The 25,787-nt window shown below is 55.2% G+C and overlaps 1 protein-coding gene and 1 long non-coding RNA gene across 17 annotated transcripts in view; one reads left to right on the forward strand and one right to left on the reverse strand.

Moving 5' to 3' along the window:
• JAKMIP1 (janus kinase and microtubule interacting protein 1) overlaps nt 1-25,545 on the reverse strand; it is a 137,578-nt gene extending 112,033 nt beyond the window's left edge. For 5 of the 13 annotated variants that reach the window (XM_058723132.1, XM_058723139.1, XM_058723138.1 and 2 more), the window contains exon 1: nt 25,386-25,544. The gene's annotated coding sequence lies outside the window, so the exon portion shown is untranslated. Of the gene's footprint in view, nt 1-1,243; nt 2,759-8,615; nt 8,785-25,385 lie in introns of those variants that run through there. The other 8 variants (XM_058723144.1, XM_058723141.1, XM_058723136.1 and 5 more) reach the window with 6 other exon arrangements.
• LOC131507859 (uncharacterized) lies at nt 8,858-14,251 on the forward strand. Of its 4 annotated transcripts, XR_009259754.1 has the most exons (4): nt 8,858-8,989; nt 10,406-10,554; nt 10,704-11,065; nt 13,623-14,251. It is a non-coding gene; the product is annotated as an uncharacterized LOC131507859 (long non-coding RNA). The 4 variants fall into 4 exon arrangements; XR_009259752.1 differs by lacking the exon at nt 10,406-10,554 and having other exon boundaries at nt 10,704-11,169; XR_009259753.1 differs by lacking the exon at nt 10,406-10,554 and having other exon boundaries at nt 13,620-14,251.
• Nucleotides 25,546-25,787: the final 242 nt, after the last annotated feature.

Below are 25,787 nucleotides of genomic sequence, written 5' to 3' on the forward strand. Positions count from 1 at the left end.
CTTATCGCCAGATGTTCACAGTATGGTCCCAGCAGCAAAGAATGCCAGTTTAGGTGGAACGGCAGACAAGAAACCGAGAGAGAGGGAGGACAGAGGGCCTGCCGTCACATAAGCCATCTCAATTTGCTTCAGCATTTGTTCGGAACCTAATGCCCAGGGCATACGCGCAAACTAGAGACAGGGGTGGGACGACGGCAGCGGAACCTTTGCAGGTCCTGGATACCCGTGTTTCAACCTCCAAAATCACCTAGGCCAGCTGTTCCCTGAGGGCAGGACCGTGCATTCTCACCTCCAAACTCCACCTCCCCCCACAGGGCCTGGCATACAACCTGGGGAGGCGGCGAGCCCCGACGTTGACGTTCCGAGTCACTTCCCGCTCCGCTCATGCCTCCGCTCGGCGGGGAGAGCGCTGAATTCAAACCCGGTGAGGGGGGTATCTTTGCAAAGCTATGTAGACAGGTCATAGGCAAGTGGTAATGTCATTTACATTAGCAGTCAACCACTAACAGAAGAGTAGAATTCCTCACTCCTCCACGATCTCCCCAAACGACACTGACTCCTCTCCCGGAACACAACCCGCACGGCACCACGTGGGAATTCCCGGCCCCACTCGCTTCCTGCAACATAAGTCCTTGGAGATGGTGGCCTGATGCCCTAAGGTCTACGAGCCCACCATCAGGCCGGCCTGAAGTGGGGGGCGAGCTCGGGAGAGCTTCTCAGAGCGAGGGATGCTTTGGTTCTCCACCCTCACTCCACTCTCAGCCTCCTCAAGCTGGCAGTGACCCGGTCCCTGGCATCGATCAGATGCGTTGCAGACATTAACAAAGCCCAGCTGTGGAAAACAGCGCCCCTAATGAGGAAGGAGGCAGGATCGTGGAGAGAGAGAGGGAGAGAGACCCAGGCCAGGCCCACATCTAAAGCCTGGGCTGCTCCAGCCCTGGCCTCGCTTCTTCCTGTCGCCCCCAAGAGCCACCCCCCGCCCAGCAAACCAGGCCCTACCAAGCCCTGGGAAGAAGAGAGGACCCAGCCCCGGCCCAGCCCTTCTGTAGCTCATAGCCACCCCATCGGCCCAACCCACAGAGGGCATTTGTGCCAGGAAAGAATCAGCCAGGCCCAGGTAGCCCCAGGGAGGCAGTGTCCACATTCCCTAAAGTGACCTTCTGTCCCCAGACACGCAGGGCCCTGGCACTCTCTTCCCCCCGGGGGCTAGGGGGAACGTTTTGAATGAGAAAGCTTCTCTCACCTGCAAGGCTCTGCTCAGGCGGCTTCCTCTTCCTCGCTCAGGATGCCTCCCCTGCCCGTTTGCTGGCTCCACAAACACTGACTGTGCGTCTCCCGGGCTCCCAGCTCAAGTGCAGACAGCGAAAGGGAAACAGCGGCTGCCCTCGGGTTACCCAAGACCTGGCAGGGGAGGCAGCTCAGATTCAGATGACTGCAAAGGATGAGGTCACACGGAGAGCCTGGGGGGCTTCCTGGAGGAGATGACCCCCAAGCTGCATCTTCAAGGAGAAGTAGGGAGCCGGCTGGCCAGCCAGGTTAACAAAGGATAAAAATGACAAGACGTCAAGCTCCACTGGATGCCTGTGGGCGTTTGTATGTGTTCCCAAGAGCACAGGACAAAGTTCAAGAGGCTCTAACCACCCCACGGGCGATGGAAAAAACAGGGACCTATTAATTTCTTTATCCTCTTCTCTGTTTGGATCATCACAACAACAAATGCGGCCTCGGTCATTTTAGAAGGCAATCAAAATTTAAAAGAAAATTTTGAGGGGAGAAATGAAAACCTGAAGGGAAGTTGGTCCCCAACGAAAGATTCTAGAAATGTAGTGACTTCTCTATAGAGGAAGGAGTACATTTTGTCAAAAGCGTCTGCCGCTCTTTCAAAGCCGGACCCCAACGGGCTGCCTAGAATTTAACTGTGGGGCAGGCAGCTCCCTCGGTCTCAAATCGACAGAGACCAGGACAGGGCAGGGAGCAGAGGGCCGACGGGTGGACCCCGAGATACTCGAGACAACCCCCAACCCAGCAGCCCTTTTAAAAATGTTTTCTTTTTCAAAGTTGCAAAACTACAGACAAGTTCCAAGAAGAGTACAATGAACTCCTTATACCTTCGTCGAGACTCACTGTTGGTTCACGTTTTTCCACATCTGCGCTATCTACAGATCAAGATACGTGTTTCTCATTTATCTTTAAGACCAATTTGAAAGCCAACTGCAGACATCACAGCATCTCGCCCTAAAATGCTGTGGTTTTCACCCCTTTAGACCAAGGACGTTACGAAATCACAACACAGCGAACAAGCCCAGGAAATGTTATCACTCATACATCTCACATTCAAACGTCACCGGTTGTCACAAGAATGTCTCTGTAGCAAAATGATGACTTTCTTGACCCAAGTCTCAGAGCGCTTATTGAGAGAAGCTGTCCGCAAAACGCACCCATGTCCTTGTCAGATGTACTCGGGACCAGAGACAAACTTCCCCGAGTTAACCAAGTAGAAAAGTAAAACATGACGATAATCAAGATTAATAAGCATCATCTGACAATAGGGCAGAGCAGCCGGAAGGGGTTCTGGGCACAGAGGGAGAGGATTACAAATCTTCAGCTGACGCCGGACCCTGGTCGTTGGCTCCTGCTCTGAGAAAACACAAGCCACACGCCCTCACGCCTGACTGTGGAGTCCCCTCTGTCCTTGGGAGCTGGCAGAGGAGACCAGTCAGGCCACAGTGCAGAAAAGCAGGGACCCGGGGCTCAGAGCTCTCAACCTGCTGAGTCACTCTGGAGAAGTCACACAGCTGCATGGGCCTCAGTGTCCCATCAACAGGCCCGCAGCGCCTCCCCGAGGGCCCCAGGGGCAAGTGCAGCCTGCGCCCAGCCTACCCCCAGGCTCTCTTGAAAGGGCTCCCAGAAACGCAAAGCCCCAGCCACTCGTGGCCCAAACCCTTGTCTCCATTCTGACCCCTTTGACTCCCAACTAGACCACGACACCCATCTCCCTGCAGAGGGCTGGTTTCTCTTGCCTCCCTCTACAGTGTGTCCCCACTGGCCACCTCCTCACCCTCTGCCCCACCCCATGCAGCCCCCCCCCACCTTCCCCTCATCCACGGTCACCCTGAACCATGCAGAGTCCTGATTCAGGGTCCCTGGATCCTGGCCATTACTACTTCTCGAAGAGTTAGAGAACAGCGAAATATATTCACACCGTGGGCTCCCTACTGCCCCCAGAGTGAAAACCACACTTCTGGGCCTGGATGAGGCCCCTCCTAGTCTGCTCCCTGCCTCCCCTCTCCCTTTACTGTAGATCTGCTCAAGCCCTCCTCGTCCGCCAAACCAACCTCAGAGAACGGCAACCCCGGCAGGTGGGTGAATCCTCTAGGGGACGGCTGAGGCCACGGAGGTTCGGAGAGGTTGAGGAACTCGCCCAAGGTCACTCAGCTCAGGAGTGAGAGAACCAGGGCACAACTAAGCGAGCTCCCTTCATTCTACGTAGAAAGCAAAATGTTTCATCGACACTCATCTTTCTCCACGCCACCTCCGGGGGAGGCCAGAAAGAACACTGACAGTGGTCCGGAAGGTGGTGGGAATCTTTTCGCAAGACCTTCACTTTGACACAGTTTTATGTTGAGGGTGGGAAAATGGTAAGGACTAGAAATCAGCAGGTATAAGGGATAAAGAGTCCCACGCGCATCTCACTGTCACTGCATCGGGGAATCGCTACGCACGGGTGATAATGCCGGTGGCCCGATTTCAGCTGAGGACTCACCCAGAGTGGCTGGCGCGAGGCAGGTCCAGGCAGACGGACGCTGCCCGAGACCATACCCCGCCCACCCCTGCCGCATGCCTGTCGATCCTTGGCTCTCTCTGAACCTAGAAAAGACTCTAGATTCAGGGCTCAGACTTTTGCTTTCCGATTAAAGTAACAGATGCTTAAAGGGTACGCGTATATTTACTTAATGATCATTTTGAATCCCATCGAGACCCCTATCTTCTCTGAACCTCAGTTTCCTCATCCATGCAAGAGATGGTGATACTGACATGCACAGAACGACCACCGACGTGCCTCATAGTGGATGAGGTACCCTCCCTCCACCACAGACAACAAACGGCCTCATTACCATTTATTACCACTGAGAAGCTACTAAGCACCAGATACTTTCCCAGGCACTAAAGACACAGAGATGAGGGGCGCCTGGGAGGCTCAGTCGGTTGAGCGTCCGACTTCAGCTCAGGTCACGATCTCATGGTTCGTGAGTTCGAGCCCCGCGTCGGGCTCCGTGCCGACCGCTCGGAGCCTGAAGCCGGCTTCGGAGCCTGTGTCTCCCTCTCTCGCTGCCCCTCCCCCGTGCGCGCTCTGTCTCTCTCTGCCTTTCAAAAATGAATAAATGTGAAAAACATAAAGACAGAGAGATGAACAAGGCAGTCCTGCCCTGGCGTGAACGAACGCCTGGTGGGAGGGAGGGAGGACTACAAATCCCTAAAAAGCTTGAACGTGACCCTGAGCCCAGCAGGGAGCCACGGAGAGGTTTATGCCAGGGAGGAAAAAACGTTGGACACCTATGCATTTCAGATCAGTTGCTCAGGGTCCACATGGAGGGCTGCCTGGAGCCCCCCCCCCCCCCCCCCCGCCCACTCCCGGAGGCGGAGACAGTGCTGAAGCTGCGTTCTCATCTCGTGACAGGAGAAGAGGACAGACGTAAGCAACGGATAAAGACATTTTGGGAGGCAGAATCAGACAGGACCTACAGCCCAAGTGCAGGGGACAGGGAAGAATTCCTAAAGCTGGAGTGCAGTGGTGTTGTACATGGGGACCTATTTTTGTACCTCTCCAAACATTGGCCCGGCTCCTTATTACTCTTGCTGCCGGACTGGCTTTTGGCAGAAAATGAGAAGCATGACTGTTCCACGTCACCCTGACCCACTCGGGATGGGGAGCGGGGCCGAGGAAATTAAGGGCTGGGAGACAATACCTCCAAATTTACAAATGGGGAAACTGAGGCTCTCGGAGGTGGACCGATGGGCCCAGGTTTCCATGGAACATGCAGGAAAAGCAGGGGGTTGAACGCACATCTGTCCGGCTCCAGGGCTTGCTTCATGGCACCGCCTACAGGGTGAACCTTCTAGCTGCTTCCGCAGCCTGGGTGGCCAGAAAGAGATAAGAGTCTTTCCAGCCCTTGTGGTCATGAATAGTGATCGCCGCTGGGACACCCACTGACAACCCTGAAACCACAAAGGGAGCTTGGGGAGAGAGGGGGCGTTGGCAGTCAGACGACAGGCTTCCTAAAGGGAAAAATATTTAGCAAACATTGACGTGGAGAAGTGAACTCCAGACTCGGAAGGGACACTTCCGAGATCTGGTCCCATCTCCCCATTGTACAGATGGAACAGGGGGCCAAGGGTGGGGGTGTCTAATCCCCACGGAACCCCGACTCTTCACTGCCCCTCCCGCAATCTGCCTATACCCTGGTGTCACACGGGGCTCGGTGAAGCTTTATGAGCCACAGCACCACCTGCTCCAGGAAGCCCTCCATGATCACCACGATGCCTCCCCAGAAAGCCTGGACTTGGCTGATGGCTCCGTCCCTTACTGCCTGTAGGACGTGCATCCAGTCCTGCCACCTGAGCCGGAGGCGCTCCCGCCTCCTGAGGCTGTGGCATGGATTAAGTGAGTTCGGACAACCACTGCAGGCTCTGACGCGAAGCAACCCCTTCCGCAGCCTGACCCGGGGAACAACGACGGCTGCCTCCCCTGGAACATCAGGGCCACCACCCACGTCGGGGCCACCATCCTGGCCGCGCCTGGGAAGCACCTAGCTCCCTCGTGCCTCCGAGCCCCCGGCGCTGCCCTCTCCTCCCCACCCCTGCCAGGCCTCCTCACGCCAGGGCTAGCCTGGCCTCCGGGGTGCCGAGGCTCACCCTCACTCCTCAGCCCCAACCCCGCCCCCACTTCCGCTTTGCCTCACTTCCGGCCACCACCGGGCTAAGCCGAGCCGACTCCTCCCCTTCCGCTTCCTGTCCGCACCAACAGTCCCGCCCCCAGCCCTGGGGATGCCCAGCCTCCAAGGCCAGCGCAGGGAGAAGCCTGGAGGTCTTTGGCCCGGGCTGTGATGTTTAAAAAGAAGGCCCAGGAGCACCTGGGTGGCTCAGTCGGTTGAGCATCTGACTCTTAACTTCGGCTCAGGTCACGATCTCACAGTTTGAGATCATGTTTTGAACCCTGCATTAGGCTCTGTGCTGACAGCGTGAAGCCTCCCTGGGATATTCTCTCTCTCTCTCTCTCTCTCTCTCTGCCCCTCTCTCTCTCTCTCTGCCCCTCCCCCACTCACTTGTGCTCTCTCTCAAAATCAATAAATAAACAAAAACAAAAGTCAAAGAAAAGGCCGGGTTACCAAGTTGGCACAGCATGACCCCAGTAAAATCTAAAACACGCACAAACGAGCAGGAAGAAAAAAAGGATGGTGTTTATCGATTGTGTTTTTTCTTTTTTTTCTAGGTTGTTATTTACACATTTTGAGAGAGAGGCAGAGACAGAAGAATCTCAAGCAGGCTCCATGCTGTCGGCGCTGAGCCCCGTGTGGGGCTAGAACTCACAAAACGGTGAGAGCGTGACCTGAGCTGAAACCAAGAGGCAGAGGCGTAACCCCACTGAGCCACCCAGGCGCCCCTGTTTTTTTTTTTTTTGAGCAATGAAATCTTGCAGGGGGGGGGGGGGGTCCACGTGAGGCTGCTACTTTTGGAAGGACCCGCTGCCCAAACCTCAGCCTCCCAAGCAGCCCTCACTGAGCCCACCCACAAGGCCCCCTGTGCGTGGGTGAGGGCAAGGTGGCCTCCTGAGGCTCCACGGCTCACCTCCTGTGACTGCTGGAAGGCTCTGCTATCTCCCGCCCTCCTGCACAGTACTGGAGAGGCCCACAGAGGCACATAGGGGACCTGCCTGGGGGGCACTCGGTACACCCAACGGCTGAGAGGCGGACTGAACACACCCGGACAGGAAGCCCAGCCCACGGAGGACCCTCCCCCAAGCCCCCACCACCTGCTCCTAGGCATGTCAGAAACCCCGGCAGGTGCCATCAATAGGACAAAGCCACAAGCCCACAGGAAACCAGGCCTCTCTCGCCCTCAGACACAGGCATCTCCTCTGCAAACAGTGACCCTGCCTGTTCTGCCAGGTGGAGAGCAAAGGAAAGGAAGTGGCCTGGGGGCAGCCCCAGGTCAGGGGGCCTGGGTCTCTCAGAACATCACTGCTGCCCCCAGCCCCAAGCAGCAACTAAGACAAGAGCGGCCCTTTCTAAGAGCCCACTCGCGGCCAGGCAATGTGCTGGGCGTGCCCATCTCAACCCAGCCTCAAAACCTGTGAAACATGTAACAGGGTCATCCCCGTTTGGCAGATGAGGAAACTGAGGCTCAAAGAGATGAACTCACTTGCCCCGTCTTCGCAGCATGTGAGTGGCAGAGTCAGGACTCGAACCCACGTCCGTCTGCCTCTGAGGCCACTTCCCAGCTGCCCAAGGAAGTGTGTCAGTTTGCTTTCTATCCCCAGGAGTTAGTACCGTGCCAGGCACAGTCTCAGAAGGCACCCAAGCACATTTTTAGGGAGGAACAGCCAGGCTCACTGTGCCATCACCCTCCCAGAGCAAAGCATATTGACAGCAAATTAAATACTGCTGAATTAGCCTCAACGCTTCCATAAAGCTACAGTTTCCAAATAGTCCAGTCCATGAAAAGCTTCCAGTAGCAACAGAAAGCCACCGACTTCACTTTCCCACCAGACACACCCACAAACACAAACATATGCCCGATAAAATTGCTACTCCCATTCAAAACCCACGTCGCAAAACTCCCATCAAAGAGCGGGTTTGAGAGTTTTTATCAGCATTTACAAGAACATGAGGAAACTTCCTGTAGAACATTCTGCGCGTGTGGACCTTTCTGTTTTCTTTAACTTTTCGCTGTAGAACCTTACAAATGCTGAACGGGAGAGAAAAATCTGAGGTGGGGACAAGCAATGGGAACTGATACCCGGGCTTTAAGAAAAGTAAAGCATCGTGGCAACACCCACATCCTCTCCTGGCAGACAGAACTCAACACAATTCAACAAACATGCACCAAGTGCTAATAACTACAGTCCCCACTCACGCGGCCGTCACGGCGTGCCAGAAACTTTCCCAGCCTTTCCAAATTATCTACTACTCCGCAGCCCTAAGACATGGTGCTATCAGTGTCCCCATTTTAGCATTCCAGCGGGAAGGGGTGAGGTTACTCGGCCAAGGTGACTCAGCCAACAAATAGGGGTGGGAAGATGAGCAGGGTCTGGCTCCAGTGTCTATGCTCTTACCCGCTCTGCTACGTGGGTCCCAGCCTGAGGCTAGAGCCACGAGGGTGACCCAGACATCACCTCGTCCAAAGGAAGGCCAGAGGAACCACACTGATGAAGCAGTGGGCTAAGCCTGGCTGTTCTGCACACCTGGGGGGAGAAGGCTGCAGCCCCCTGGCATCAGGTGCTTTACACACATACTCCCAGCACTCACAAGGTCCCGGAGAGACACATGTCATCCTCCTCATTTCGCGGAGACAGAAGTTCAACCTCAAGTGAGTAACGGATTTGCTCAAGTCCCTACCTTTGCTCTTTCAACTGCCGCTTGCTGGCCTTTGGCAAACCCCCTGCTCCATTTCGGAATCACCTCTTTAGTGAGGTGCAAAGTGCCCTCAAGAAGTCCCAGAAAAGGCCCCAGCTGTCAGGTCGTCTCTGTCCCACCTCTGCTGAAATGAGTCACAGGGCTGACAGGCAATCACACTGCCAGGAACAAGCAGAGGCAACCAGTGACTTTCAAGCTGATTTCGTTTGTGGTTTCCACATCCTTTCTACAGCAGCCACCCAACGTGGCGTGCTGTGCCTGGGGCGCTCTTCAACAGACACCTACCAAGTGCCTGCTGTGTGCCCAAAGCTGCAGGGAGGGGACGCAGAGCCTGTGTCCTGGCTTCTCTCAAGAAGGTGACTCTAGAAATGAAGGGGACGGTGGGGTGTGGGGGGGGGGGGGAGGTGAAACAGGTAGAGAGAGACCAGGGGCTCAAAGAGGGACACTAATTACGGGGGGGGGGGGGCTTGGATTAAGGTGTACTTACTGTCGGGCTACTCCCTGCCAGGTGACTGCCAGCTGAGTCGGGGAGGAAGGTGGTCAAGGATGACTTCATCAGGTGTCACATTTGCTGGCCCCGGGCCGGGCACCGAAGCCTCAAACACGGACCCCACCTGGGTCCTGAGCTGCAGCCAGTGAGCAAGGAAGACTATGAAAGATGACAGCCCCACAGTGTGGTCAGGGCTGTCACAGAAAGACGTGCAGGGGCCCGGGGGTCAGGAAGGCGCCCAAGGACGTGAGACTGAGGCCACCTCCAGAGGCAGCAGAAGGGCAGTACTAGGAAGAAGGCACAGATGTAGAGAGTCAGGAGGAAGGAAGGGGGCCTGGCAAGCTCAGGGAAGGCACAGGGTCCCTAAGGTAGGCGTCAGTGTTACAGACTGCTTGTGTCCCACCAAATTCGTATGTTGGAGCCCTAATCCCCAGTGTGTTGGCATTTGGAGATGAGGCCTTTGGGGACTTTAAGGGATGGGGACCTCAGGATGGGATGAGTGCCCTTACAAGAAGAGACACAAGTGAGCTTGCTTTGTCCTGCCCCCTCACGGGCACACAGTAAGAAGGCAGGAAGAGAGCTCACATCAAAATTGACCGGCAGCCTGGGGCACCTGGGGGGCTTAGTCGGTTGAGCGTCCGACTTCGGCTCGGGTCATGATCTCGCAGTTCGTGGGTTCAAGCCCCACGTTGGGCTCTGTGCTGACAGCTCGGAGCCTGGGGCCTGCTTCGCATCCTGTGTCTCCCTCTCTCTCTCTCTGCCCCTCCCCTGCTCATTCTCTCTCTCTCTCTCTCTCTCTCTCTGTCTCTCTCTCAAAAATAAAATAAACATTAAAAAAAAATGACTGGCAGCCTGACCTTGGGCTTCCCAGCTTCCAGAACCAGGAGTAATTCCATTTCCATCGTTTTGGGCCCCCCATTCTATAGTATTTTTGTTATGACAGCCTGAGCTAAGACAGCCGGTAAAAGCAGGAGCATCAGGAGAGGTCACGGATGTGATGACAAGAAGCATGCACTTCATCCTGGGCCACAGGGAGCCCACTAAGTAGAGGAGTGACACAGCCAGGTGTCACTTCAGGGAGATATCATCCTCCTTGGCGTGGTTGTTGTTCTTCCCAAATACCCGATAACTCGAGGCCTTTATGCAGAAGCAGTGGGCTGGCAGGACCTACAGCCTCCCAGGAGGGCACTGGACCCCCCAGGTCTGCTCCCATGGACGAGGTGAAGCAAGGGCTGGCCCTAACACACTCTTCTTCCTGCTCGGCGGGGCTCCACCTTCCCAGGTCCCAGCCTGGGCCACGTGGGACACTCGGAGCCTAAGACCCAACAAAGAACCAAACATGAGTCGCACAGGCCAGATGACAACGCACAGGCACAGGCACCTGTGAAGCGACGGTGGCCAATGTCTAAAACAGAGCAGGACTATCAGCACGTCAGGGGGTTGGGAGGTGACGGCGGGGGCCTGGATTGCACACCCCGTGCCACGGAGCCCTGGTGCCCCGCGAAGACGTTCGGGGGTCAGGGATCGGGGGTCAGGGATCAGGGGTCTGGAGCCACGCGTGTTTGATTCTGTCTTTTCAGGTGTGATCATTTTCAGCCACACAGACAGCACACAAACTCAAATGACTTGCACACCAGATGTTAACCCGCTGCGTGGACCCGAGCTGCCAGGAGAACACTCGGCTCTGTGCCGGCCTTTGTACGGCCTCTCCTATCACCCCCGGTCAAACGCAAGGCAACTTTCTGACAAAACCCTAACCCATGGCCAATGTGGCATATGAGGCTTCTCGAAACGCAGAATGTTTTCCCAACCACAACAAAAGCCTGGCAACGCCGAGGATGCCACAGCTGCTAAGACCACAACTGTCACCCCAAGTTTTTCATTCTGAAAGCTATCTTCTCCAGATCAACCTCCCTGTTCTCACGGACTGACCTTAGAACCAGTAAGAGTTGTTAAGTTCAAGGTCATAAAACGCATGCGGTAATAAGCCGTCATGGCCCTGCTTTGTATATTTGACCACATTACAGTGTAGCTGTTTGTAAAAATGTAAGTGTTTTTATGCATTTTGAGAGAGAGTGCGCACATGTGTGCGAACGTGGAGGAGGGCCAGGGGGAGGGGGAGTTAGAGAGAGAGAAACCCACGCAGGCTCCGTGCTGTCAGCACACGGCCCAACACAGGGCTCAGTCTCACTACCCTGAGATCACGATCTGAGCCGAAATCAAGAGTCCGATGCTCCACCCACTGAGCCACCCAGGTGCCCCTACAACTTTTTTTTTCTTTGAAAACATTTCATTTTACAAATGGGAAAACAGATCTAGAGGGAGGTAAGGCTGCCGCATTGTTCTGTGATTAACTATGATTATCGTGCTTGCTCAGTGTGCTTTGAGACAGCAGGACCCAAGTGCCCAGCACGCGGCTGACACTCCACATATACCCTCGGGAAAGGACCACCGCAGGGCGTTACAGGCAGTAGGTGGGCAGAATGCAAGCCCGGGCCCTGTGACTCCCGGCTCAGGGCTGGTTTTCACACTCTGCCCTTTCCCTCTTTCCTGGAAATCACACATCCATCACAAAGAGGGAGAAGGTACAGTAGAGCAAGGTCAGGACATCCACCTTCTCCCACCAGAAACCCCTGGAAACCAAGCACCCTTCGCTCTGAGTGCCAGTTGGAGCATGTGTTTACTGGGCAGAGAAGAACCACCCTTAAGGAACTGCCCTTGGGAAACAAGGGTCCCTGTGCTCAGATGTAGATTTGGCAGGACAGGAGGACTGACCGCCCCCCCCCCCCCCCCCACTTAGTGACGACCCAAGAGACAGACTGTGTAACTGCAGGATAAGTGGGGACAAACCCTTCCTGCCCTGGTTCTCAGGCTGGAGGGAGTGTCAGAATTTCCCAGTGTTTGTTAAAAGCCAGGCTGCCAGACCCCAATCCAGTGTTTCTGACCCGGTAGCTCAGGGTGGGGCCTGTGAATGTGCATTTTTTAATGATTATTTATTTTTGAGAGAGAGAGACAGGGCATGAGCAGGGGGAGGGGCAGAGAGAGAGGGAGACACAGAATCCGAAGCAGGCTCCAGGCTCTGAGCTGTCAGCACAGAGCCCGACGCGGGGCTCGACCTCACAAACCGCAATATCATGACCTGAGCTAAAGTCGGACGCTTAACCGACTGAGGCACCCAGGTGCCCCAACGATGTGCATTTCTAAAATGCCCCCAGGTAATGCTGATGCTGCTGGTCCAGGACCCCACTTAGAGAACCACCGCTCTGGTCAGTTCCTTATGTACCCTCCTCACTGTGGCTCGCTAAGGCAGATGTTCGTGGAAGGCAGGAAGAGCAGGATGCAAACTTGGGAGATGGGATGGGGATGGGGAAGGCAGTGGAATGAGGTTTCCAGAAAGTGGGGCAGCATGAGCAAACACAGGGAAGCTGGACACAGCGGTTGGAGAAGTCAGTGGCTTGGTCTGGCCAGGAAGTAAAGGTGTTGAGAGTGATGAAGGATGAGATGGGAAGGACAAGTGGAGGTCTGGGATGTCAGGCTGACAAGAGGGGAGCAGAGCATCAGCTACAGGCCAGGCACTGTTTGCTGGTATTGCCTCCTAACGTCATTGCCTTGTGGTCAGAAAGCATAGGTTGCATTATTTTTTCTATCCTTTTAAATGCATTGAGGCTGTTTTATGGCTGAGCCTATGGTCTGTCCTAGAGAATGATCCATGTACACTTGAGAATACACATTCTGATGGTGTTGGTAGGCCTAGTCGGTTTGCAGGGTTGCTCAAGTTTTCGATTTCCTTGCCGATCTCCTATCCAGTTGTTCTATCCATTATTGAAAGTGGAGTATTTAAGTATCCAACTATGTCTTGTGGGATTATCTATTTCTCCTTTCATTTCGGTCAGGTTTTGCTTCATGGATTTTGACGCTCTGTTAGGTGCATATTATGTTTGTGATTGTTTATATCTTCTTGATGGATTGACCCATTTACCATTACAAAATGTCCCTCTGTATCTCTATTTTGAAGTCTGTCTTATATAATATCAGTACAGCCACTCCAGCTGTCTTATGGTTTTGCTCTTCACATGACAGATCTTTCTTCATCCTTGTACTTTCAATCTATTTTATCTTTGAATCCAAAGACGTGTGTCTCCTGTAGACAGTGTATCTTTAGATCATTTTTTATATGTTCTGACAGTCTTTGCCTTTTGATTGGATTGTTTAACTCATTCACGTTTAATATTACTATTTGTATAGTTGAGTTCATGTCTGCCATTTTACTTACTGTTTTCTGTAGATCTCGTGTCTTTTTGGTTCCTCTGCTCCTCCTTTACTGCATTCTCTTGTATTAAGTGAATCAGACACTGGGTTTGGCATAAAAGGTTGAGCAAGAACTTCAAAGGGCTAATTATTTTTAATTCAGATAACAAAATGACCTCTCTGACAATTTTCCATTTCTTAAATGGCTCATTTTCAAAACAATCATGATTTCTTCTCTCTGGTTCCAGCAGACAGGAGCACATCGATTATTTGTCCAATAGTCACGGGACACCATCTAAAGAAATGTCTACTATCAACTTCCTGAATCAGAGGAGTTGAAGCTACAAATTGACCTGCCCACAAGGAGAAGGGATGGGGCCATTCGCAATATTTTGGGAGTCATCTTCCTGACACATAGCGACTACAAGTGTGGTAATGGCTCAGTGCTTCAAACCAAAGTGGGAAGGGATGGTTGAATTCACAAGTCCACAACATGGGTATTTTCAAATGCCGTGGCATTGTTCTTGCAGATGCCTGGCATGGATGCTAACGAGGGTCTAGTGAGCAGAAGTCCCTCTGTACCTGCCATAGTGAACACCCCATCTGAAGTGATCAGCCCACATCCTGCCCTAAGTAACTTACACCCCAACCTCCTGGTCATTTGACCTCTTAGTTTACCTACTAAGCTCTCTGTTCACCAACAAACATGAAGGGAGGCTGTAACCCAGGAGCTTGTGAACTGTGAGATCCCAAATCCCCAATCTATGTTGTCAACACCTGAGGTTTGGGGCACTTGGCACCCCTCCTGCCATCTTCTTGCTGGAGCACCCCCCAGTTCCAATATCCTACCCAGCCATAAAACTTGTTTGTGTCTTTGGTCTGAAGTGTCTTGCATTTGTTTTCAGTTACCCTTGTAGAAGTCTCAGGGGATCTAAAATGCCCAGGCTGTCATAAATGGGGCTCATCCTGGGTGACTGTCACATTCCAGGGAGAGACAAGTGTCACTAAAGAGCCCATTTGCCGGAAGGCTTAAACAGATTTGGCACAATTTGTAGGCATCCAGGTCCTGGTTCAAAATCAAGTATCTGGTTGACAAAAAGAACACCTAGTCCCAAGCCATGAAGCACCCCGGGCTTGCTGCAGAAACCCAATTACTGCCCGACTTAATGAGCTTCCTCACCCAGCTGCCCTGACCCAGGAAGCAGTTCTGCCAACTTCCTAAAAGAAGCCACACCTCCTTGAGTGCATCCTGAGGCGCGGCTTTGGGATAAAGGGTGAGACCGGGACAACTTAACAAGAAATACAGCTTTCAATAAACATGAGAGGATGCTTTGGACTCTGGAGAACAGCTAACATATTTGTTGTCCTAAACCAAAAGCAGGCTGCACTGTAAGACAGCGAAAGCCCTGCATGCAGGGGAAGGAGACTTTCCGGAGAAGTGAGAGAGGCTCCCCAGTGTCATCTCTGGGCTAACACAACCACTAGAGTATCTCAGCCCCGAGTTCTGCAGGATCTAAGGTTCACAGGGTAGTCACTAGAGGTGACTGCTGCAGAGAGTGGAGTGAGGCTAGTTAAGGGCCGAGTGGACCCAACACAAGCAAGAGAGAGGAGAGCCTACCACCTCCCTGCTGAGGCCCCTCCCAACACTGACATTACTGGGATCTGTGAGACTAAGGGCCAAAAACCTATTGACTGCCTACTGTGTGCCCCACCCAGGTTCTGGGAATCCCACTGTGAATCAGATGGCATTTCAAGCCTCCCAGAACTTTCTGGAGACTTCTGTCTAATGGAAGAGTCAGATAAGTCACTGACAGCTGCAATACTATGTCCAGGGCAGTAACAGAAGGATGCCTAGGGCAGCAGGAGCCCTAGGGACACGACTGACCTGGCCTGGGGAAGGGGAGAGGGTACGTACATCAGGGAAGGTTTTCTGGAGGAAATAAGGTTGATGATGGATCCCAAGCACAAGTGGAAGATGTTCCCCGGGTGGATGAGGACAGGAAAAGCTAATGGGCAAATCGATCAGAGGGAACAGCCTGTGCAAAAGCCTGGTTCAGTCAGGAACCGTGGGCAGATGGTGTAGCTGGCCACACGCCCTACTGAAAGCGTGGGAGGAGAGGGAGGCAGGAGCGGGCCACGCCATGCTGGCAAAATTGGGATGAGCAGAAGCCCCTTTGGCGCATTCTTTCTGCTTCCAGGCCGTTCCTGTCTTAATCCAACCGCGGTGACTTCATTCACTCAATCTGAACTTGGAGAGTAAGCAAACAGGTCTCTCCTGGGGGCCCGGGGAGAATGGAGGAAGAAACATCCAGGCGGGCCCACCAGGCCATGAAGCAAGCGGAGGTCACAGGCGGGCCATGGGGAGCCATTCCAGGCAGAGGGAGCTGGCAAACAAGGATCTGGAAGAGAGAGCAGTGCTTAGGGGGTAGGTGCAGTCCACTGGGGTAAATACCGGCAGTTGAGTTGGGGGCAGTCCACGTGAGCTTTGAACGTCTAGATAAGGCCTCTGCACACTTTTCATATATAATCAGCAACTGTAGGAGTAGCCAGAGCAGGCCCACCACTCCATTTCTACCTGTGCAACCTCAGATAATTCACTCATTCCGCAGCACTGAGGTGGTGCCGGCCCAGTGGGGGCTGGAAAGGAAGACTCTGGCGCCTTCCATCACCTACCCTGGGTCTCCACTCTCAACCCCCAGCCCAGAAGGCAGTACAATGCCAGGCACCTGCAGGCCAGGCGGTACCTGTGGACAACTAGGAGGACAACGTTAGGAGACCTCTGCAGAACTGAAACAAAGCTCTTCTGGGCATCTGTCCATGTGGAGCACACACACCTCGTGACGGGTACGGGCGGGGGGGAGGGGGGGGGTCTCCCTAGTGGTTCCTGGCTGGACTGGGGACAAAATCCATTCTCCCTCCCAGGTCTGGCAGAAAATCCATGGAGATGGGGTATGGAGCAGAAGCAATATGTACAGCAGGAGGGCGGCTGTGCCACACCCCGAGAAGTAGCTGCCCTCAACCAATCACAACTGGCTGATCGGCTTCTCTCATCCAATCAGAGCTGGCCGATCAGCTACTCTCGTCCAATCAAAGCTGGCCGATCACCAGCCCTTGTCCAATCCGAGCTGGCCAATCAGCTGCTCTCGTCCAATCAGAGCTGGCCGATCAGGTGCTTATCCAATCAGAGCTGGCCGTGAGTAAGCTGCTGGGATGAGAGTCTTGCATTCAGGAGCCATGGAAAATAAAGGTGAGGTTGCAAGATCTTCAGAGAACAGCAGCAAAATCCCGGTGTGGTGATTACATGCATTGGGATTAAAAAGGCCAGAGCCATCAAGTGGAGGTTTCATCTTAGCAGAGTGGCCCAATGCTCTTGAGCCGTCCCAGAGTAGTCACCTCGGCTGCCAGTTAGGAAGAACCTGCTATGGACCAGGCTGGGCGGAGATCCATCCCTGGATGGAGATCCTCCCAACCAGAGACCCGGCTCTCGTGGCAGTATGAAGTCCACGGTGCCTTCCTCCTTGGATTCTTCGGGGGACAATCGGTCTCGGGGACTGGGTCCGTGTTCTATTTCGATTGCGTGGGTCTCTGCTTCCCCAGAGTGAAGGCTGGTGTGGGCAGGGCCCTTGCCACACCTCCTCTTACTGGGGCTCTCGCTCCTTCCCAGGAGACACAGGAAGCCCTCAAGTGTGCACTGTCACTGCTTGTCATCAGACCCGACTGCTTGTTTACGAGGAGGAAACTGAAGCACAACAAAATTTAATTAACTTGCCTAGGGACATGTACTTCGGAGAAGGCAGAGGCAGGGTACCCTGAGCCTGGCCCCTGCCCTCAAGGAGATTAGGGTCTACAGCAGCATTGTCCCCAAAGAAATACCATGCGAGCCCCACCTGCAGTTTTTAATTTTCTAGTTGCCACTTAAAAAAAAAAAAAGAAACAAACAAACAAAAAAACAAATGGGACTAATTTTGATAATACATTTCATTGGGCCCAACAGATCCAGAATAGTATCATTTCAATGCATGATGGCTGTTAAAGTTTTTTACTGAGATCATTTACACCCTCCGCCGACACAACGTCTTAGAAACCTGTTTTCACTCGCCAGCAGGTCGGTCCAGAGGAGCCACGCTTCAGGGCTCAACAGCTCTGAGTGGCGAGTGGCGGGGAGCCTGGCTCCAGGAGTCCCCTGCCCACCTCTGGGCGAGCACGCGTACAGGTCACCCAGCATAGGGAGACTCCTGCGCAATCACTGTGACCACGTCTCCAACTTCCACCAACAGCAGCACGGGTTGCCAAGTACCTACTACAGCCCAGCACAGCTCTGGGAAGGCTGCACAGGTTATTTCTGACCTTCACACCAACCCCAAGAGGTAGGGACACCGGATGGTCTCCGTGTTGGCTAAGAAAGGAAGTGATGCTCAGAAGAAACGTGTTCTAGGACACAGAGCCTGATGCCTGGAATCAGGAAGTTAAGTTACGTCGGACTCTAAGCAACAGGCAATTATTTACTGAGCACCTACTGTGCGCCAATACCCTGTGTTGAAAGAGGAGCATAAACATGTCAGGCAAGGTTCTTGTCCTGTGGTGCTTACCCGCCCCCCCCCCCAGCTCATTGAGGGGGGAGGGGATGATCATAAATGAGGGGATAATCATAAATGAGGAAAAAAACACTTCAGACGGTGATGACTTCAGAAGAAAACAGAGTGCAGGGAGGGGAAATAGCAGAGGGGAGGTGGGCATCTACCCGGGATGGACAGGGAAGACGTCTCCGAGGAGGGGAAAATTTAACCTAAGATGTGGAGGCTCAGAAAACCGTTCTGGCGAGGGCAGGGAAGAGCATGCCAGACGGCAAGCAGTACACAAAAACCTCTGGGCAGGAAGAGGCCAGCATGTTCCAGGAACCAACAGAAAGGTGCCCGGGCTCCCAGCGCCGCGTCAGCAGCCTCTCTGGGGCGACTCAGGCGGCCCCCATGCCACCCCTCCCGCCGCAGGGCACTCCCACACCCCGGCTTGGAAAATGGGAAGCCAGCAAGCCATTCTCGGGTCAAGATCAAGTCCAGGCCGGCCGCTCCCGGCACACGCTAGCATGGAGTGTCTGTCCAGGAGCATCCGCCGAGCCGGTCGGTGACGACACTGGCAGTAAGAGGCGACAACACAACCTGGGCAGCAAAGGCCCCCGGAAGAGCATCTTAACACTCGAAGCCTTGCTTCAAACGCTGGGCGCACCAGGCACCAAGCGGAAACCACCCACACATCCATCCACAGACGAATGGAGAATAAAATGTGGTCTGTCCACGCAATGAAATACTACTCACCCATAAACAGTGCTGAAGCACAGACACCCCCATTACGACCTGCATGAACCTTGAGGACATTCACACAGGATCCCATTCACTCGAAACGTCCAGGATGGGCAAATCCCTAGAGACGCAAGGCAGACCGGTGGTTGCCAGGGGCTGAGGGAGGGGGCGGCGGGGAGGAACCGCTTAGCGGGCACAAGGCTTTCACCGCAGGCCACGAAAATGTCTTGGAACCAGATACAGGTGGTGGTTATACAACTTCACGAATGCATCACATGCCACTGGATGGGACACTTTAAAATGGCTAATCCTATGCTGTGTGAAGGCCGCCCCGCTTTTTCAAAAGGGGGAGACGTGACAAAGGAAAGCCAGGTTGCGTCCCCGTGTCTCAGCAAGCTAATATGCCAGCCCTCTCCTAGCCCCTACTACCTTGTGATCCTCACAGGCTGCCTGTCCTCCCAAGGAAGCAGGAAACCCCCTCGGTGATATGTCCCACTCCACACCACCCCCCCCCCCAGCTCTGACGAAGGGACCAGGGGCCAGTCCAGGACTCCCAAATCAAAATGCAGCCGAGGCAGAGCCACTGGGGCCCCTGACCTGGCACACACAAGGGCATTACTGCCACATGGGCAGTCAGGACGGTCGCACACAGAACCCTCTTTCATTCTCTAAGGTGGCCCTCCAGCCAAGTCTGGGCCACGGGGTAGAAGGGACAGCGGGAGGCCTCATCCACACGGCATCTGGGTCCTCTGAGGTCCAGGAGGAGGGGCTTCAAGGCATGTGATGGGACCCGAGGATGCTTCCAGGACCTGGAAAGGATAAAGGGGGCACCACGGGCCACAGAGAGGACAGACGTAGCGCCCCATCATTGCCACTGTCCACCCCACGAGGCTGGGCCTTCACCTCGACTCTTTATTTCCTCACGCCATCTCCAGAGACAGGGGCTGGGGGCGTCCCCGCTTTACAAATGAGGACACCGAGTTGTAGCGGGTACAGAGGAGTTCACGTGCCTCACCCCCCATCAGCTGGTAAATGGCAGACCCAGCGCTCAAACGCAAAGCTGCCGTCCAAAGCCTCCTGTGCAAAGTCAGGACGCCGCTGACGTTTGCGTTTTTTCCTCCAAAACTCCCACAAGGCAGCATGGAGTCATGGTTAAGAACGTGGACTGCCACTCTGGGAGGACGGGAAAGTTCTGGACTTGGGCGGTGATGGTGGCACAACGGTGTGAACATACTCCACGCCACTGACCGGTTATGAAATATGTTAACCGTTAATATGTTAACCGTTACTAAAAATATTACATATATATTTAACACAAAGATCCTATAAAAATGATCAGGTCCCAGGTTGCTCCCGAAACCAATACTACACTGCATGTTAACTAACTTGAATTTAAATTAATTAATTAAAAAAAAAAAAAAAAAAAAGGGGCGCCTGGGTGGCGCAGTCGGTTAAGCGTCCGACTTCAGCCAGGTCACGATCTCGCGGTCCGTGAGTTCGAGCCCCGCGTCGGGCTCTGGGCTGATGGCCCAGAGCCTGCAGCCTGCTTCCGATTCTGTGTCTCCCTCTCTCTCTGCTCCTCCCCCGTTCATGCTCTGTCTCTCTCTCTCTGTCTCAAAAATAAATAAACGTTAAAAAAAAAAAAAATTTAAAAAAAAAAAATAAAAAAAAATAAAAAAAAGGAGGGGGCACGTGGGTGACTCAGTTGGTTAACCATCTGACTTCCGTTCAGGTCATGATCTCACGGTCCGTGGGTTCGAGCCCTGCGTTGGGCTCTGTGCTGACAGCTCGGAGCCTGGAGCCTGCTTCAGATTCTGTGTCTCCCTCTCTCGCTGCCCCTCCCCCACTGCACTCTGTGTGTGTGTGTGTCTCTCTAAGATGAATAAGCACTAAAAATTAAAAAAAAAAAAAAAAAAAAAGAGGGGTGCCTAGGTGGCTCAGTTGGTTAACCGTCCAACTCTTGATTTTGGCTCAGGTCATGATCTCACAGTTCCGTGAGTTCGAGCCCCACATCGGGCTCTGTGACAACAGCCTGAAGCCAACTTGGAATTCTCTCTCTTTGCCTCTCTCTCTGCCCCTCCTCTGCTGATGTGCTGTCTCTGTCTCTCTCAAAAGAAAAAAAACTTAAAAAAAAAATTTAATTGTCAATAAATATTTAAAAATCGATAGTATACAGACCATATTCTCTAAACGTGGTAAAATTCAAATTAGAAGCTAATAAAAAATACAAATTCCCTCCCCCCCCCAAAAAAGGAATAATGTGGGCTGCTCGGGAGCAGATCCCTGCTCCCCCATGTACCAGCTCTGTGACCCTGGGCAGGCTACAGGCTGTACCCATCCGTAAAATGAGAGGCGCAAGGTACCTCCCTCTGGGCTTGTGTCCAGAACTGAATGAACTCAAATCAGGGACAGCACAGACCAGGGGGGTGGCACACTCCAGCCGCAAAGGGCCAGGCAGTAACTGTCTCTGGCTTTACGGGTAACTGCCCCAGCTAGGTAACCCTGTCAGCACAGCAGGAAAGCAGCCACAGACAGCAGGTGCACAAGTGGGCGTGGCTGGGTACCAATAAAGCTTTATTTACAGAAGCAGGCGGCGGGCTGATGGGCCACAGCTTGCCGCCCCCCCCCCCACCCCGGCGTTTACTCTGGCACTTGGTAGGTGCTTAACAAATGTTAACTGTTACAATGAAGAAAAATGGCATTTATTTCATTTCTACAGATGAATGAGAAGTAAAATATTTCCTGTGGCAGTTCCAAAAATAAATACTAATACCGAAGGCAAGAGCAGAGCCTCGGTCCCCCCCGGCCCAGTGGAGGCGGGGAGCTCCCTCACTCTGAGCCCCAGGCCCTGCCCCAACTCCGCTGCTTTCAAGTCTTTCTGAACCAGCCCTGGCCACTCTCCGCAAGCTCTTCCCCCTCCCCCCTCCTACAGGAAGGGCTCTTCACCCCTGCCTCAGAGCCCGAGGCCCTCAGGTCCCCCTCTTTGTTCCTGCCCCTCCCCGCTGGCCCGTGATCCCTGGGCTGTCCACCCGGCCTTAGACAGGCAAGAGCAAGGGAAACATTTTCTGACCGTGTTCAGGGCTAGAATGACAATGACCAGCAAGGTCCCACTGCTGGCCTGCCCTGGGGTCCCTTCCTGAGCCTCAGATCCCAGCAACCCTAATGGCTGCTACTGGCTTGAAGGTAACCTGTTTCGACTAAAGGCACCGAGAAGCCTCCTCTCACTGATTCCTCGCACGGGCCTTCTGGGAAGGTCGACTTTCCGTTACAGGGATCAGCGTGTTCCACGAAGCAACACCAGAGTTCTGGAGCACGGGACCCCTCCCCTCCACCCCGTGAGTTCCGCCTCCGCCCCCACCTCCGGACTCAGCCCCTGCCTGTCAGGTGCTCACGTAATCCTTACCCTAGGGAGGTTCTGTGCAGCTTCGGGGAGAGAACTCACAGCAGGAGTGGGAGCTTAAGCAACCATAGCTACATTCCTCACGTGAGCATCGCAGAGAAAGGAACTGGGCAGAGAGCGGTTAAGTGACTTGCCCAAGGTGGCACAGCCAGTAGGGTCTGAGCCGGTCCTCAGTGCAGCCCCCATGACCCCACCCTGTGCCTTCACGGCTTAACCACTGAGCAGGAAAGAAGCTCGGATGACGGAGGGTGGCCAGGGGGGTGGCCTTCTCTGCACGCACGGTGAGCTCAGGACTCCTGCCCGCAGCCCTCAGCACCTTCTCACACAGGTGTGCACAACTCCCAGCAGCCAACACGCACGCACCCCCTCCGCCTGTCTTTCCCACGCATTGACTATTTATTTAGCTCGTTGGCCTGGTGTTGTTAGCTAGGGAAGGACGCGGAGGGCCTCTAACTGGGGTGGCCGCTTTGGGACAAAACCAAAAGATTCATTTTTTAACCATACACTCCCTCATCATCACGGCCACTTCAGTGGTTCCCGTGCCCGGAGACCGCACTCTGATCCCCACATCAACCCAGCCAGACAGACCGCCGCCCCCATTTGGACAGGAAATGGGAGACCCAGAAAGGTTAATCCTGTTCCCCGGGATCACACGACCATAAGGAACAGGACAAAGGTGAACCCCACTTCAGAAGCCCTGTGGGGGCTCAGACACCCTCAGGAGATCAAACGAGGAGAACTGGAACACAAGTGCAGTCATCCCCAATCTTTCTGAGGGAGGCACCCCGTTTTAGCTTCAAAGCCCAGGGCGGGGAGGCACCTGCTGGTCTGCAGCTGAGTGAGGGGCGGGGCCGCCGTGGCACCCGGGCAGTCTGGCTCCAGAGCCCACGGAGAGGAAGGGTGGCACTGGTTGCTGGCTTATGCCTTCCTCAGAAAATTGTTCCTTCTCCTGCTCCCCTCCTGGCCCCAATCCACCCTGTACCCTAAGAGGGTGGGGCCTCCCTCCTGCCTCCTCACCGTGAAACCTTCTGGTCAGGCCGAGGACAGACCATCAAGCTCCGTCCCTCTTATGGCGCTGGCAGTATCCATGACGGTGTGACTGCCCCCCTGGAAGGCGGAGCCCCCCTCAAAGCAGGGCTGCCCCTCAGACCTCACTGTGTCCCCAGTCTCCGGTGGGCAAGGTCTGCTTAAGGAAAAGCTACACAAATATTAAACCACACACGGATATATGTTCCAAAAGGGCACAGATAAGAGAACCCACAATCTGTCTGCCAAAGTCAGGAAACATCCCAAAGAAGGACCCAGAGACTTGGCCCTTAACATATGAATAGGAGTTCTCCAGGCAGACAAGGGAGGGGAACATCTCCCCCAAAAACAACAGTAACAAAACCACAGCACAGGGGGAGAAGCCGAAGGGTCAAGACCTGTCTGGGGAACGCAGAGGTGGCACACTCAGCTGAGACGGCGTGGCAGGGAGAGAGAGAGGAGGGCCAAGGAAGCCAGGATGTGAGGAACAGGTGAGGTCACAGGGGCAGCAGGAGCCAGGATGGTTTGTCAAGGAGGACAATGGCAATGATCGCGTTTGTTGGGCCCACACTCTGACCCACTGAGGGGCCTCTCACCGTGAAAAGTCTGAAAATGAGAATTACCCCCATGCTCTGCAGAGATGCTCAGCATTACAACCCACGTGCAAGAGCTCAGCAATAAACACTTGGCAATCACCCACCTTCTGGAAGACTTTTCTCAGCAGCAGCAATCCAGGAAGTTGCCCTGCTGGACAAGCATCTGAGAAGGGTCCTGACCACCCATGCCATCCCCAAGCCTGCCCCTCCTCCTTGTCCATCTGGGCTCATGGAAGTGCCACCCACCTGCCCAAGGTCCTGGAGGAGAAGCCAGCTCCCCCACAGACTCACCCTACACCAGCAGGTCAGACAGAGTTTGTGGGGAGAGCCCCCCTCAGGGGCAGGGAGCCCCGGAGCCCCATATGAGGGGCTGAGGCTGCCCCTGCCCTTCCAAGATCTCCTAATCTGTTCTGGCAGGCTGAAGCCATCAGACAGGACGAGAGTGTGTCCCACTCTGCCATACAAGGAACCTCAGGCGGGGCAAGGGGTTCTCCCTGACCTTGGTAGAGAAGGAGCCGACCAGTTGAAGGAATGGCGTTCCTAGAGAGGGAACAGCACAAGCAAAGGCCAAGGACAGTGTGCCTGTGAATGCGCGTGGAAGGGGTGGGGGTGGCGGAGCACCCGCGGTTAGACACAGTATCTCCGGAGTCTAAAGAGCCGGGCAGAGGCTGGCGGAGAGCCCAGGCCGGCCAAGCCATCAGGAGAAAGGCAGACTCCGGTGTGTGGGGAAGGGAGGTCGTGGGGAAGGGGGGCGGGGGGGGGGCGCTTCTATGGCAAAAGACTCCAGCCTGGCAAGCTGCCTCTATCAGGGATGACGAGGCCGGCTCCTCAAGAACCCGAAGCAGGGAGGGTGGAGTGATGGAGTGGGGGGGGGGGGGGGCAGAGGGCTAGGAGCGAGGGCACGGCGCACTAACGCAGGCCCACAGGCCGGGGCTTGAACGCAGCGCGCCCAGGCAAGGTGCCCGGCCCCGCAGAGCCGATCCCTCTGCGCCATCTCCCGAGGCTGCGTGCGCCCAGGGCGCGCCGGCGGGGCAGCAGGGTGGGTACCAGCCTTTCTTCCCAGCGCCACAGCCTCCTCCCCGAACCCACGTGGGCGGAGCAGCGCGGGGGTGTGCGTGGCAGGGGCCTAGGCGGCGGGTGCTGTGCGCGGGGCGGGGGTGCAGGCAGGGCGGCCTCGCCCCCCACCCCGCCGCCTCCGGCCTCCAACCTCTGTGCCACCTCGGCCGGGACACGGGGGTACCCGGACCTACTCAGTGGGTAGGACACCGAGAGAACCGGCCGGCCACGCCCCCCGCGCCACTCCCTGGAGGCAGCCGGTGGGTCCCCCTCCCCCTCCTTGGCTCGTGAAAATGGGGGTGGCGTGAGGGAGATAGAGGCACTGGGGGCGGGACGGGGAGGGGGGCTACGGAGGGAGACGACGCAGAGTTCTCCTGCTGGGAGAGAGACGCTGCGGGGGGATTTGGGGGGGGAATGGGGGGAATGGGGGATGGGAAGGGTGGGGGTCCACGGAGGTGAGACGCGAGAGCGTCAAGGGATCCGGAGGGGCGCGAGGGCTGGACGAGGGGGAGGTGGGCGTTGGGCGGGGCGGCACCGGTCACCGAGTCCCCTGCCGCCGGGTCCGCCCCTCGCTCGTGGGGTCCGCGGGTCCCCTTTGGCCAGCGCGCGCCTCCCGCCCCCCGGCGCACCTGTACCCACCTGCTCGGCGCTCAGGCCCGAGCCGGGCAGCAGCAGCGGACGTAGCCAGCGCAGCCCCGCGCCGCATCATCCGGCCGCCCCCTCCCCGCCCCGAGCTTACGCTGCCGCCGCCCCCGCCTTAAAAAGGACAAAACGGAACAGAAAAAGGCTGAGTGCAAAAAAAAAAAAAAAAAAAAAAAAAGGAAAGAAAGAAAAATCGTAAGCAGCAAACGGGGAAGACGGGCAGACGCGCGCGCGGCTCGGCGGGGCGAGGGGCGAGGGGCGAGGGGCGGCGGCGCCGGTGACCGCGCTCGGGGCAGCCGGCAGGCGCGTGCCGCACGCTCCCGGCTGCAGCTCGGGCGACCACCCGGCGCCCGGCTCGCGGCGCGGCCCCGCCCCTCCCCGGGCCGCCCCTCCGATTGG

This window comes from Neofelis nebulosa, chromosome 3, assembly GCF_028018385.1.
Source record: "Neofelis nebulosa isolate mNeoNeb1 chromosome 3, mNeoNeb1.pri, whole genome shotgun sequence".
Classification (NCBI taxonomy): domain Eukaryota; kingdom Metazoa; phylum Chordata; class Mammalia; order Carnivora; family Felidae; genus Neofelis; species Neofelis nebulosa.